At 40.1% G+C, this 12,493-nt stretch overlaps 1 protein-coding gene across 3 annotated transcripts in view; it reads right to left on the bottom strand.

Annotated features, from left to right (window-relative positions):
• Positions 1-5,523: 5,523 nt before the first annotated feature.
• pkmyt1 (protein kinase, membrane associated tyrosine/threonine 1) overlaps positions 5,524-12,493 on the bottom strand; it is a 29,362-nt gene continuing 22,392 nt past the window's right edge. The window contains exons 11-13 of one of the 3 annotated variants that reach the window (XM_023791065.2): positions 6,439-6,549; positions 6,144-6,276; positions 5,524-5,870 (exon numbers count right to left, since the gene is read on the bottom strand). The gene's annotated coding sequence lies outside the window, so the exon portion shown is untranslated. Of the gene's footprint in view, positions 5,871-6,143; positions 6,550-12,493 lie in introns of all 3 variants that reach the window. The other 2 variants (XM_023791064.2, XM_023791066.2) reach the window with 2 other exon arrangements.

The following is a 12,493-nucleotide window of genomic DNA, read 5'->3' as shown; positions in this document are numbered from 1 at the left end:
GAGCATTTCTCAAATAACAATTAGCATTTGCAAAACGACAAGTGTAATCCCCACCAAGGTTATAATAGTTTTGGATTTTTCATTATAGTTTAGTTTTATTTAGTTTTGACCTTTTTTCCCTCTAATTTAGTTCGTTTTAATTAGTTTTTAGAGCAGGTTTGCTAGTTTTAGTTAGTTTTAATTTTTTCTAAATGCTTAGTTTTAGTTTAGTTTTTATTAGTTTTAGTATTAGTTTTCATTTTTTCATACTTTGGGTTATTTGTCAGGTGCAGGATTCAAAAAGATCACTAAGTATTGTGTAATAAAACTCAACAAAGGAAACCATTTCAAAAAGTGTATTCAGTTACTTTTGAACAACCAACTATCCACAACAACCAACAGTCTACAAGATAGCAGCTTAAGTGCAAAATGTGTGTGAGACTGCTTCTGATGTTGGATACAGGTAGTGTGCCTGGTACAAATCAAAATAGCCAATAGACTAAAGACACACATGAACATTAGAATATAAACCCATTCACGAGGCACACGTCACATTTCTTGACAGCCAGGAGTCTCAGGGAGCTCAATCTGAGAAAAACATTAACAAACTCAAAAACCATTGCACAACAGAATTGTCTCAGCATGGAAACCCAGACTTCCCTCTCTCCGGCTACTTCCTCCAGCTCCTCTGGGGAATTCCCGAGGCGTTCCCAGCCCAGCCGAGACATATAGGGTGTGTCCGAAATCGTGCACTTGCGCACTTTTAGTGCGCGATTTTAGGGCGTAGTGCGTTCACACTGACAACTAAACCAAAATTCAGTGCACTGAAAGTACCCGGATGGTGCACTGAAAACGGCCAGAAAACGCAGTGATAGTCTCTCCAAAGTGTCCTGGGTCTTCCCCGGGGGCTTCATGCTGATGTGCTTTGTTTTTCTATGTAAACCATACGTCCAATATTGTAAACAAAAAGGAAATGAAGTCTTGTGGTATTCCTGCGTATTTACTAACCAGCAGCTGTTTGGTCATCAGTGAATGCAGTCCATTATGGTTGTCTCCTCATCCCGGTGCTACCTGGCCGGGATGTTGCTTCTCTTTCGGGGGAGCTAATCAGAGAGGCTACTTGGTCAAGGTACTCGCGATTAGCCGTCTTATGCGTGCTTCTCAAGTGGACTTTCAGATTTGTGGGGGTTTTTCCCTTGAGAAGTATCCCACATATTTTGTCACCTGTTTCTACAATGCACCTGCTATATAAATGCAGTCCAGGTGCCACCAACTCCCGTAAAACTGCTAGAGCGAAATAAATCGACTTATAAATAAATTGACAAAGATGAAAACGAAGGACATTTCATCTATAACTTCAGTACGTTTTAGTTAGTTTTGTCAATTCACAATACAGTTATAGTTATTATAGTTATAGTTATCATTTTTTCTTTTAATTGTCGTTTTTATTTATTTCAGTTATCGAAAATGTTTTTTCAATTCTATTATTTCGTTATTATCTGTCTCGCTGTCATAGTCAAAGAAATTCCAGATAGGACTGTGTCGCCTTCTCCCAACTTTTGTCGTCGCCATTTTTCCAGGTGAGCAAAAGCCGGGCAATGGTGGTGCAGGAGGTAGTGGTGCAGGAGGTAGTGCTACCGTTCGGCAACCGGAAGGTTGCAGGTTCGAGCCCTGGGTCCTCCTGACCCTATCGAAGTGTCCTTGAGCAAGACACTGAACCCCAAAATTGCTACCGGTGTGTCAATGTGTGGTGTGAATGTGAGGTATACATTGTAAAGCGCTTTGGTAAAAAGCGCTATATAAATGCAGTCCAGGTGCCACCAACTCCCGTAAAACTGCTAGAGCGAAATAAATCGACTTATAAATAAATTGACAAAGATGAAAACGAAGGACATTTCATCTATAACTTCAGTACGTTTTAGTTAGTTTTGTCAATTCACAATACAGTTATAGTTATTATAGTTATAGTTATCATTTTTTCTTTTAATTGTCGTTTTTATTTATTTCAGTTATCGAAAATGTTTTTTCAATTCTAGTTTTCGTTATTTCGTTCGTTTTCGTTGACGATAATAACCTTGACCCCACAACATAATGCATGTCAGTTCTCATTGCTTCACACAAATTTGGCAGAATTTTCAGTTGCCTTAGTTTTGTTGGTCAAAATAGATAATGTACTTTCCCATTGTAATAATTTTACACCCAAAACTATATATGTATGTTATCATTATGTTAGCCATCACATGCAAAAAAGTTAACCAAGCTTTCAAAATGATCTAAAAATATATTCCATTAATTACAGTGATACAACATTGCTGTGTTTCAGTACCTGATTTTGTTGTTCTTGTATTGCCATTTTGCTGTTTTTGTTGTACAGTGCTGTGTGACTTTTCTGTTTGCTATTGTACTGTCTTGAGACCTGAAGGTCCATGTACACGTGAGTGCTTTCTCTTGCCAGTGAACTTTTTACATACTGTAATGTAGAACCTTGCAATGTTGAAACTCATGTCTTTGACATGAAAAAGTATTTTCAAAGTATTAGTTTGCTAATGAAAATGAGTCAGTCAGTGACAATGAGAAAGTGGGAACTGACTATCATTCACAATTTTGTAGCTCAGGAACATACTTTCAATAACATTTTGACTCTCATGGTTAAAACGATGCTGATTTTACTTTTCATTTTGATGGCATTGACTACATAAGAACATAAGAACTTGGCCCATTTGGCCCATCAAGCTCGTTTGGGGAGAACTTAACTAATAGCTCAGAGTTGTTAAAATCTTATCTAGCTCTGATTTAAAGGAACCCAGGGCTTTAGCTTCCGCTACACTAGCAGGAAGACTATTCCATACTCTAACTACACGCTGTGTAAAGAAGTGCTTCCTCAAATTTGTTTTAAAATGTTCTCCCGCTAATTTCCACTTATGGCCACGAGTTCTAGTATTTAGACTAATATTGAAATAGTCATTTGGCTGAACAGCATCCAGACCCGTTAGAATCTTATAGACCTGAATCATATCCCCCCTTAGTCTCCTTTGCTCAAGGCTAAACAGATTCAGTTCCGCTAACCTCTCCTCATAAGACATTCCTCTAAGACCAGGAATCATTCTCGTAGCTCTTCGTTGCACCTTTTCCAAGGCAGCAATGTCCTTCTTGAGGTATGGTGACCAAACCTGCACACAGTATTCTAGGTGGGGTCTTACCAAGGAATTATATAAGTGTAACATCACCTCCCTTGACTTAAACTCCACACACCTAGAGATATAACCCAACATTCTATTGGCCTTTTTTATTGCTTCCCCACACTGGCGAGAGTGGGACATGGAAGCATCAACATACACACCGAGATCTTTCTCGTAATCAGCTACCTTTATTTCAGTGGAACCCATAAAATATCTGTACATGCTCCCTTCATGGATTACCTTACATTTATCTGTGTTAAATTTCATCTGCCAGGTATCAGCCCAGTCGCTAATTAAATCCAGATCCCGTTGTAGCCTCTCTGCTGCTAGATCAGTATCTGCTACACCACCCACCTTGGTGTCGTCTGCAAATTTAACCAGTTTAGTGTATGTATTGGTGTCAATATCATTAATGTAAATTAGGAACAATAGTGTTCCTAAAATTGAACCCTGCGGTACCCCACTATGAACGCAGGCCCACTGTGACATTGTGCCTCTAATAACTACTCGCTGCTTCCTGTCAGTTAACCAGTTTTCGATCCAAGCTGCCACAGTTCCTAAAATCCCTGCAGCTTTGAGCTTAAGCAAGAGCCGTTTGTGGGGGACAACATCAAAGGCCTTCTGGAAATCTAAGTAGATCACATCGTAGGCCTTTTTGTGATCAATTTCACTTGTACCTTCCTCAAAGAACTCAAGTAGATTCGTTAAACAGGATCTACCTCTCCTAAATCCATGTTGGCTATCCTTCAGAATGTTATTTGCATCCAGGTAATCTACCATTTTCACTTGGATTATAGCTTCCATTATTTTTCCAGTAATGCTAGTTAAACTGATTGGCCTATAGTTTGCTGGATTACTTCCCTCCCCTTTTTTGAATATGGGTGTTATATTAGCATGCTTCCAATCTGAAGGTACCACACCCACAGATAACGATTTCCAGAATATTAAAGTTAAAGGTTGGCTAATAATATCCCTCATCTCTTTTAAAACTATAGGTAAGATGCCATCAGGACCCTGTGATTTATTTATTTTGACTTTAGCTAGGCTTAGTACCACATCAGCCTCAGTTATACATATATTGGTCATAGACGACACTGTATTCGTGCTAATTCATTGGTGGAACTATTTGCTTTGGCAGGTACACCATAGTGTTGTGCTATATGCATGAATTGTTTTGAGAAATGCTCTTATAGTCTTGAGAATGTTAAACATGTTTCACGAAATGTGCCAAAGCAATTGAGAAAACCTCTAATTCAGTTGTCAGAAAGGTTCTTTCAATGATGAAGTATGAGGGAGACAGTTCAAAAATTGAGGTTTGATAGGATGATAAAATTACAATTTCCTTGTCACCAGCAACATAACCATGTTTGTGATGACATCCAAGCAGATTTTTAGAGGGTGGTTGAGACATCAAGATGATTTTTTTCCTCAATGAATTGCAAGGGAGAATATCAGATGTGATGTAGATGAAAACATATGGCCAGACTAGCAGGAGCGATAGGACAGCACATGATGTAGAATTTGCCTCATTCTTTCCAAAATAACTACCTAAAGTACTGTGTACATGTTTACTGTTCCATATAACTTAATTGTTTTTCAAAGCTTCCATACTTGTGTTTGGTGTCACGATCCACGGGGAAGCAGGTGACAGATGCTGCGAATATAAACAAAAGGGCTTTATTTCCGGGACGACACACTGCAAAACACACGTAACATTACAATGACCGGACTGTGGAAACAAACGGAAACGCGGACTAAATACAATGGACTAATTGACAACGATCAGGAACAGCTGGTAAACACGGGGAATCCACATGCGGTTAATGAGGGGGCGTGGCACACGAGAGGAGCGGACGATCAGGGCATGACATTTGGTTTTATGTGTAGCACTGTAATTTCTATTGTCTGGATGAAAAAAATTCCACCTTACAAATGTTGCAGTATTCCTGTCTTGCAGAAAACACCAATGTGGTAGAACCTTATAATGGTTTCTAGAACATAAATAGCTGTGGTTTGGAGCACAAGCAAATTTAGCTAGCTATAGAGAAAGGATAGTGAAGTAAATTGAGTAAATTGAACAATTTTAATTCTCAAAATATTTCCACAGTATATTTTCATGTTGACAACATTACTAAACATTTGGACTGGTATGTCTTTAGGAAATGATTCAGAGATTTCATATTTGACTCAATGGCTGACGAAAAATCACATTTTGAAACATAAATGAAAGGTTTTGAATGAATTATTTAATTTTGCTGGTTATTGTGCTGCAGTGTACAAACTGTTTTGAGAAATGCACAAGCAGTTCAGAGAACCTCAAGATTATTTAGAGAAATTCTCCAAAGGAACAGAGAAAGACTGTATGAAAGGTTGGCAAATGAGGCCCATTACTTTATTAAATTCTATGTGGTACATTCTGCTAGTTACACACCCCATTTCATATTTTCATACGTTTTCATATAGTGTATGGTGCAAGCTGTTGTCAGCTAATAACCTTCCCATTGTCTTCCAATTTATTTTACAGAATATCAAATAAACACGATTTGCAATTTTATCTCCTGATCACCAGCTGTTACTAGTTTAAGCACCTATATATTAGGTCCTTTATAGATTACTTTATTTTTCTTCCAGGCAATTGTTGCTGGTTTCGGTCCACTTTATGCCTTCATTGGGGCAGAAGAGGGAGTGGCTCTCAAAGTCAGTGGCAAATACCTGACCCCAGTTGACAATAAGAAGAAAAAATATCACATTGAGTGCAGGAAGAACACAAAAGACCCTCGGTGCAAGTTCCTCTTAGAAAAGGTCAATGATGATAAAGTTTATAAAGTTTGTATGAAAGATTTTAGAGGAGTATACCTTTGCCAGACTCCCAAAGGAAAAATAAAATTTACTAAGACGGTTAAGAAAGCCTGTGATGCATCTTATGAATTTGATGTTTTCACGAAAGGTGAGGTGGTTTTGTTTAGAGCTGAAAATGGCAAATACCTGAACCTCAATGATAAACAAATCATCGAAGCTGCCAAGGATGGGCCGGATGTGTCTTGTGAATTCTCCCCAACCATTGGAGACATCATCAGTCCTCAGTTTCAGATCAAATCTTTGTACTTCAAGAAAGCCCCTGAGGTGGTTTACAAACAAAGCATGGAGAAGAAAGAAACTTACATCAACAGAAGTAGTCAGCCACAGAAGCACAGGTTTAATATGTCTTGGATGAAAAGTGACACTGAGACAACCACTTGGGAACATGCTTGGGGCTTGAACGGCAAAGTGTCTGGTATACTTATAGTTGCAAATGTAGAAGTCTCAGTCTCATATTCAGGATCATACGGCACCAGCTCCACAAAACAGAAAACCATCACCATGGGGGATGAAACAGAAGTCACAATCCCACCTAATAAGAAGATAACAGTTAAATCAGTAGTCAAAAAGCAGGAAGACTGTTTGATCCCATTTGTTGCTACAATCAGGAAGATTAAGAGTAATGGAGATGTGAAGGAGTTCACGGAAGAGGGCATCTGGGAAGGGGTGATTTATGAGAACATGAACATTGACATTGAGGAGGAGGAGTTGTGAAATTAAGCATAGCAGCAACATCCTCTCTTAAGCGAGCTAGTGAAATACACATGATCAGTTACAACGTAAACGTTTAATTACTTTTCCTTGTAATTCATTTACTTCGTAAGTGTAGAACAGAGAAGGTTTAGGAATATTTAAGCAATAACATATAATATATTGTCATACTCCAATATATTGCAGCTGTGATTCAGTCGTGGGGCTGACCATTATTCATAGCAAAGACATGAGTTCCAAGATTGCAAGGCTCTACATTACAGTATAAAATTCCACTGGCAAAACACTTGCATGCACATGTAACTTCAGATCTCAAGACACAGTACAATAGCAAACATAGAACATCACAGTACTGTATAACAAGTACCAAAATGGCAATACAAGAACAACAAAATCATGTACTGTGAGTACCAAAAACACAACAATGCCATATCACATCAGTTTATGAAATATATTTTCAAATCATTCTGAATGCTTGGTTAACAGTTTTGCATGTGGTGACTAACACGATGACCACCAACATATATAGTTTTGGGTATAAAATATTACAGTGGGAATCTAAATAATCTATTTTGACTAACAAGACTAAAGCAGCTGAAAATTGTGCCAAATTATGACAAATGTACAAATACTTAGCCCCATGCACTACTATTGAGGTAGATCTGGTGGAAAGCCAATACAGCTTACCATCCAAAGAACCATACCTACAGTAAACAAGGAGGTGGTAGCATCCTGTAGTGGGGGTGTTTCTCTGCAACAGCGACTGGGGCTCTTGTCAAGATAGAATGAAAAATGGATGGGGCAAAATACCATTAAATTCTTGAGGAAAACCTACTGCCCCCTACCAGAATGTTGTCAATGGGAAGAAGGTTCACCTTTCAACATGACAAGTTAAAGCACAGACTTAAACCCTATTGAAAATCGTTGGAATGACTTGAAGATTGTGGTCTAACAACAGTCACCATCCAGTTTGACCAAGCTTGAACAATTCTGTAAAGGGTGGGTAAATTCTGTGGTTCCACAAAGTACTGACACAGGGGGTTGACCTTTAACCATCACTAATTCTGTTTTTTTTTCCTGAAGTTTTGCTATTATATCTTTCACTTGCCTGTCCTATGTTGCATTGAGTAAATACAGCTGAAATTATTGATTGTGTCTTCATTTTTGGCCGCAAAGGAATGAGATGTGAATATTTTGGAGAGTGGTTCTTTTCTATACCCACTGTATGTTTTGTATATATTGATGATATTAGGGTTCACTCACCAACCAAGAAGTGTCACAGTGCTGGCAAAGACAGAGGCAGGAGCATGCATTAGGGCAAACCAAGATGGGTCTATTGAGAACCAAACAGAGCCAACAAAAGGCAGACTACATGGGGTCAAATGAAGGCAGAGCTAACGGATACAAATACAGGAGCACACACTGGGGTGATGGTAATGGACTGGGAGCACAGGATTGGGAGGCACTCTAATATGCAAATGATGAGGGAGCAGACAAGAAGCAGCTGGAGTGAGTCACATGAGGGCTGAGATGAGGCAAGGCAAATTAGTAACAGGTGTGGCTGTTTGGAGCCACGCTAGGGAGAGAACGAAGGGGGCGGGGATGCAGGGTGTGACAGTACTACCCCCCCCCCCCCCCCCCCAACAAGTGCACTCCAGACACACAGGATAGGCAGGAGGGGACCAAGAGAGACCCAACAACAAATAGGGCCAGCAAGCAAGACAGGACATGACAGACACCAACCAAACAGGACCGAGCAGGGATTAGACAGGAGCATTAAACACATTAGACAGGAGCATGAAACTAACCACAGGATGTTGTTGGCACGCACACACACACACTCACACACACCCCTCAGGACTGGACCAACAAGGAGAGAACCACAGAGACAGGGACAGACTGACAAGGCACAAGCAAACAGGGCACAAGACCAGACATGGGCAACACTAGGGATCGCACAAACAGCAAGACAGAACAGACAAAGACAGGACAGACAGGTGCAGGGACAACAGAGCAGGGTACAGACAATTACAAGGGAAATGTGAGGCATGGGCCAGGGAAGAACAAAGGTGGGACAGGGATACAAGGCACAAACTGAAATGGGGCAGGAGGGAACAGGGCTGAACTAGGGAGGTCCTCTGGGGGGGTGTTAATCCCAGGACACAATACCCCCCCCCCCCCCCCAAGCTTCGTGAGGCCAGCAGGACCAGGCAGAACCAAGGAGTTGGTAGGGCAAACACCCCTTGATGCTCCGTGAGCTCCAACCACCGAAAACAGAGGAGTAAACAGCAGACTGTGTCTGTGCCCAACACCGGTGAGGCCTCCTCCGCCTAGCTTCCTGAAGCTAGGCTTCATTAGCATGAAGCACCATTGAGTTTTTCATGTCAGACCTTTGCAGGACAACTAATTATTAGTACTAAATTAGCTCACTAAAATGATGATGATGATGATGATGATGAAAACCCGGAAGACAACATTCAAATATGACCTCTATATTGTATTTTTATTCTTTGTTCTTTGTGCTGCGTTTCCTATTTTTTTGCTCCATATAGCTTTGATTAATTGATTGCTTAGCTACCACTACACATTAACAACCACACATACAGCCTCATGCTCCATCCACTGCTGCCGTCAGTCTCTCTGAGATTATAAGGTTCTCAGATTGATGTTTGTTTAGTTGTCATGCTGGAAAGGAGAAGCACAACCCAGATGCAGCTTCTTTGCACAGTTATCCCCGCTAGTGGACTTTACTGAAACGGGAACAATGGTTCTGAAGTGTGGACAAGCAACAATGACAGAACTAAAGGAACAAAGGATCCAAGAGCACTTGTATACACAGACAACAGGAGACAGCTGGAGGTGATTAGAACAAGACGGAGGGCTAACAGGCACCGGGCATGGTTAGTCAGACCACGGCCAGGGGAGGGGATGAGAGGATCAGGTTGACGAGACAGGCAGAGCGTGACAGTATTCTGCAAAATGGAATGGGGACACTGAACGTAACTCGGTCCAAATGGAAAATTGAACTCTTCTGTTGCACCAAATAGATAAATTTAAAAACCACTTCTCTCTGGTGCCACTTGGAGCTGGTGGCACCCTAGGCCTCTGCCTAGTTTGCCTAGGCCTAAAAATGGTTCTGATTACACTTACAATATTTAATATATTTATAGATGTTTGTGGATCTTCGTTTTTAGTACTTAGCTGGCAATTAGGGAACAGGTCATCCTCTCAACCAATGCAGTGCTGTAGGTGCCGGAAGATTCTGTGTGCCGTTCACGTACACTTCCACTCTTGGCGATTAGTGGCGAGATTTCTAACCTCATCAATATATAGTCTCTGGTTCCTTAGGTCTTCCTCAACCTGTTTTAGCCACGTTTTCTTTGGGTCTTTTCATTGAACACTGCAGTTGTAGCACAGGTTGCTCTCGCCAGAGGAGCTTGTTTGGCAATTGATTGGTGTTCATTCTGCAGACAAGGTCAAATCACTGCAGTCTGCATTTTTGAATTTGTCCTCCGATTAAAGGTTGATAATCGCACCTTATCTGTATAGTTTCATTAGGGTTACCTCACAAGCAATAAAACTTCAGTTGATACCCTAGTTAAAATCCCTGGTTACCTTAGTTAGGTTACTCTCTTACTCGCACTATAATTTAATACTAGCAGCAGCACAGACAGGGAAGCCAACAATTTACATTGTTGCACTCATGGATAAATGCTAAACACACGCCTTACCTGGCAAACATTATAGAGTTGCAACCTTTACAATCAACATTAACACAGAAAAATGCATTAATTTAAAACTGTAGGAAAAGGTATAGGGAAAATATTCTTTTATTTATTTGATGATGATTATTCCTCCAATCCCCAGTGAGTCTGTTATTGGAGGACTTGAATGGGATTGACTAATTACCAGCATTGCTCAGTGACCTGGGTTAAAATGACACAGTGGTTGTGTGAAACAGGGACACAACACTAGGTCTAACAGGCTACAAGACAGAGGAGGGAACAGGATGGGGACATCACAAGTTCAGTGTAAACAGATATGGCATATCAATATAAACGTCAATTACTGCAAACAATATACAACCTTCCTTCGCTGACCCAAATAATTTACAGAGCAAAACAAACAGAATAGAATAGAAACACCACACTGTCTTATCCACAGCCAGTGTTCTCGTACAGCGTACAGTACCGACTGGTCGGAGAGCTCGTTGTATAAGTCTGGTTGTTCAGTAAACAGGCAGGTCGTTAAGTGAGGAATATCTGTATTAAAAGCATAATTCTAAAAACTGTGAAAAAAAACAGTGGAAACGATCACTATACAATGTCCTGCTTGGGACAGAATCATTCCTGTACAAAAACTGTTTAAATAATTCCAATATAGTAATCAAGCAGTCCTCTTACAGTGTCCATTTTGGGTATTTTCATACATGACAACATATGAATTTTTTTTTAACTATGGTAATTTTTACTTTACTTTGATATGCACGGTATAGAACTGTGAATTATTTCAGCTATGTGCGGTAAATCTTCAAATGCATTACCCACATATAGGGTTCAAACTGTTGTCTTACACCTCTGGGACCAGAGTTCAAGCCTTCACCATGGTTCTATGTGTGCGGAGTTTCCTCTGGCTCCAGTTTCCCCCCACAGTCCAAAAACATGCTGTGGTTAATTGGAGCTACCAAACTGCCCATAGGTGTGCCTGCGTAAGTGAATGGTGTGAGAGTGTGCCCTGCAGTTGGCACCCCATCCTGGGTTGGTCCATGGCTTGTCTGTAGTCTCTGGGATAAGCTCCAGACTACCCTCAACCCTGAATAGGATAAACAGCTACAGAAAATGGATGGATGGCATATTTATACATAGTCATTTAATATTGTCATAAAACACCCTCCATAGACAGAAGCTCTTCAACTGTTTCCCACTATGGTAGCCAATTGGAACAATAATTTTATCATGAGCTACCTTTGCAGTTCCAGTTATACCAATATCCTTAACTCCCTTGTTTTCATCATCTGAGATATCAGTGAAAACTGTGTCACGTGCAGCATGGATGTACCCTTACGGTCAAGCATGCGATTAACTTAAGCATCTAATACAATTACAAATTTGATATATAGATTGCAATAAAGTGTAATAGCATCATTTAGTCAGGCAGTGAAAGTGAAACTACCTGTGATAAATGTTTTCAACCTGTTAATTGAAGCATAGATATTACAGTGTTAAATGACTTGCTTTTAATTCCTGTGCAAATTTGTATCACTTGAGTACCAGCTGCAGCAGGTAAAGTTACCACCCGACACCATACAGCTGCTGCATACTCACCTACAAAACAGCCTCTCTGACCCTCAGTTTTTCAAGATGAATATGGTATTACATATTACCCCGTATTTGTAAGAATAAAGGGTAGGGTTTTTTCTTGAAATTGTCTCTTGAAAACAGGGATCGCCATATTCCAGTAATTTCTGGTATTATTTTTCAAGTATTATAATTGCTGCTTGTTGGATGAAGTACAGCAGGTAATTTGGCAGTAGCCTACTGAAAAACAATATACAGCGGTCAACTTTTATAAAAACCCTCCTTCAAAATATGACTAGGGTATAATTTTATCATGCCTGTAAAAATTCAAGATAACTCATTTATTTTCCAGGACAAGTGGACATTTTCCATTACTGGAAATGCATTTTAAAAGTCCAGGATTTCCAGGACACATGGGTACCCTGTCAGAATTAGTCATCTGGGCATAACGATTTTGCCCTCATCATA

This window comes from Paramormyrops kingsleyae, chromosome 5 (genome assembly GCF_048594095.1).
Source record: "Paramormyrops kingsleyae isolate MSU_618 chromosome 5, PKINGS_0.4, whole genome shotgun sequence".
In the NCBI taxonomy this organism is placed as follows: Eukaryota; Metazoa; Chordata; class Actinopteri; order Osteoglossiformes; family Mormyridae; genus Paramormyrops; species Paramormyrops kingsleyae.
The sequence above is the reverse complement of the archived record's forward strand: the minus strand, read 5'-3'. Positions and strand labels throughout refer to the sequence as shown.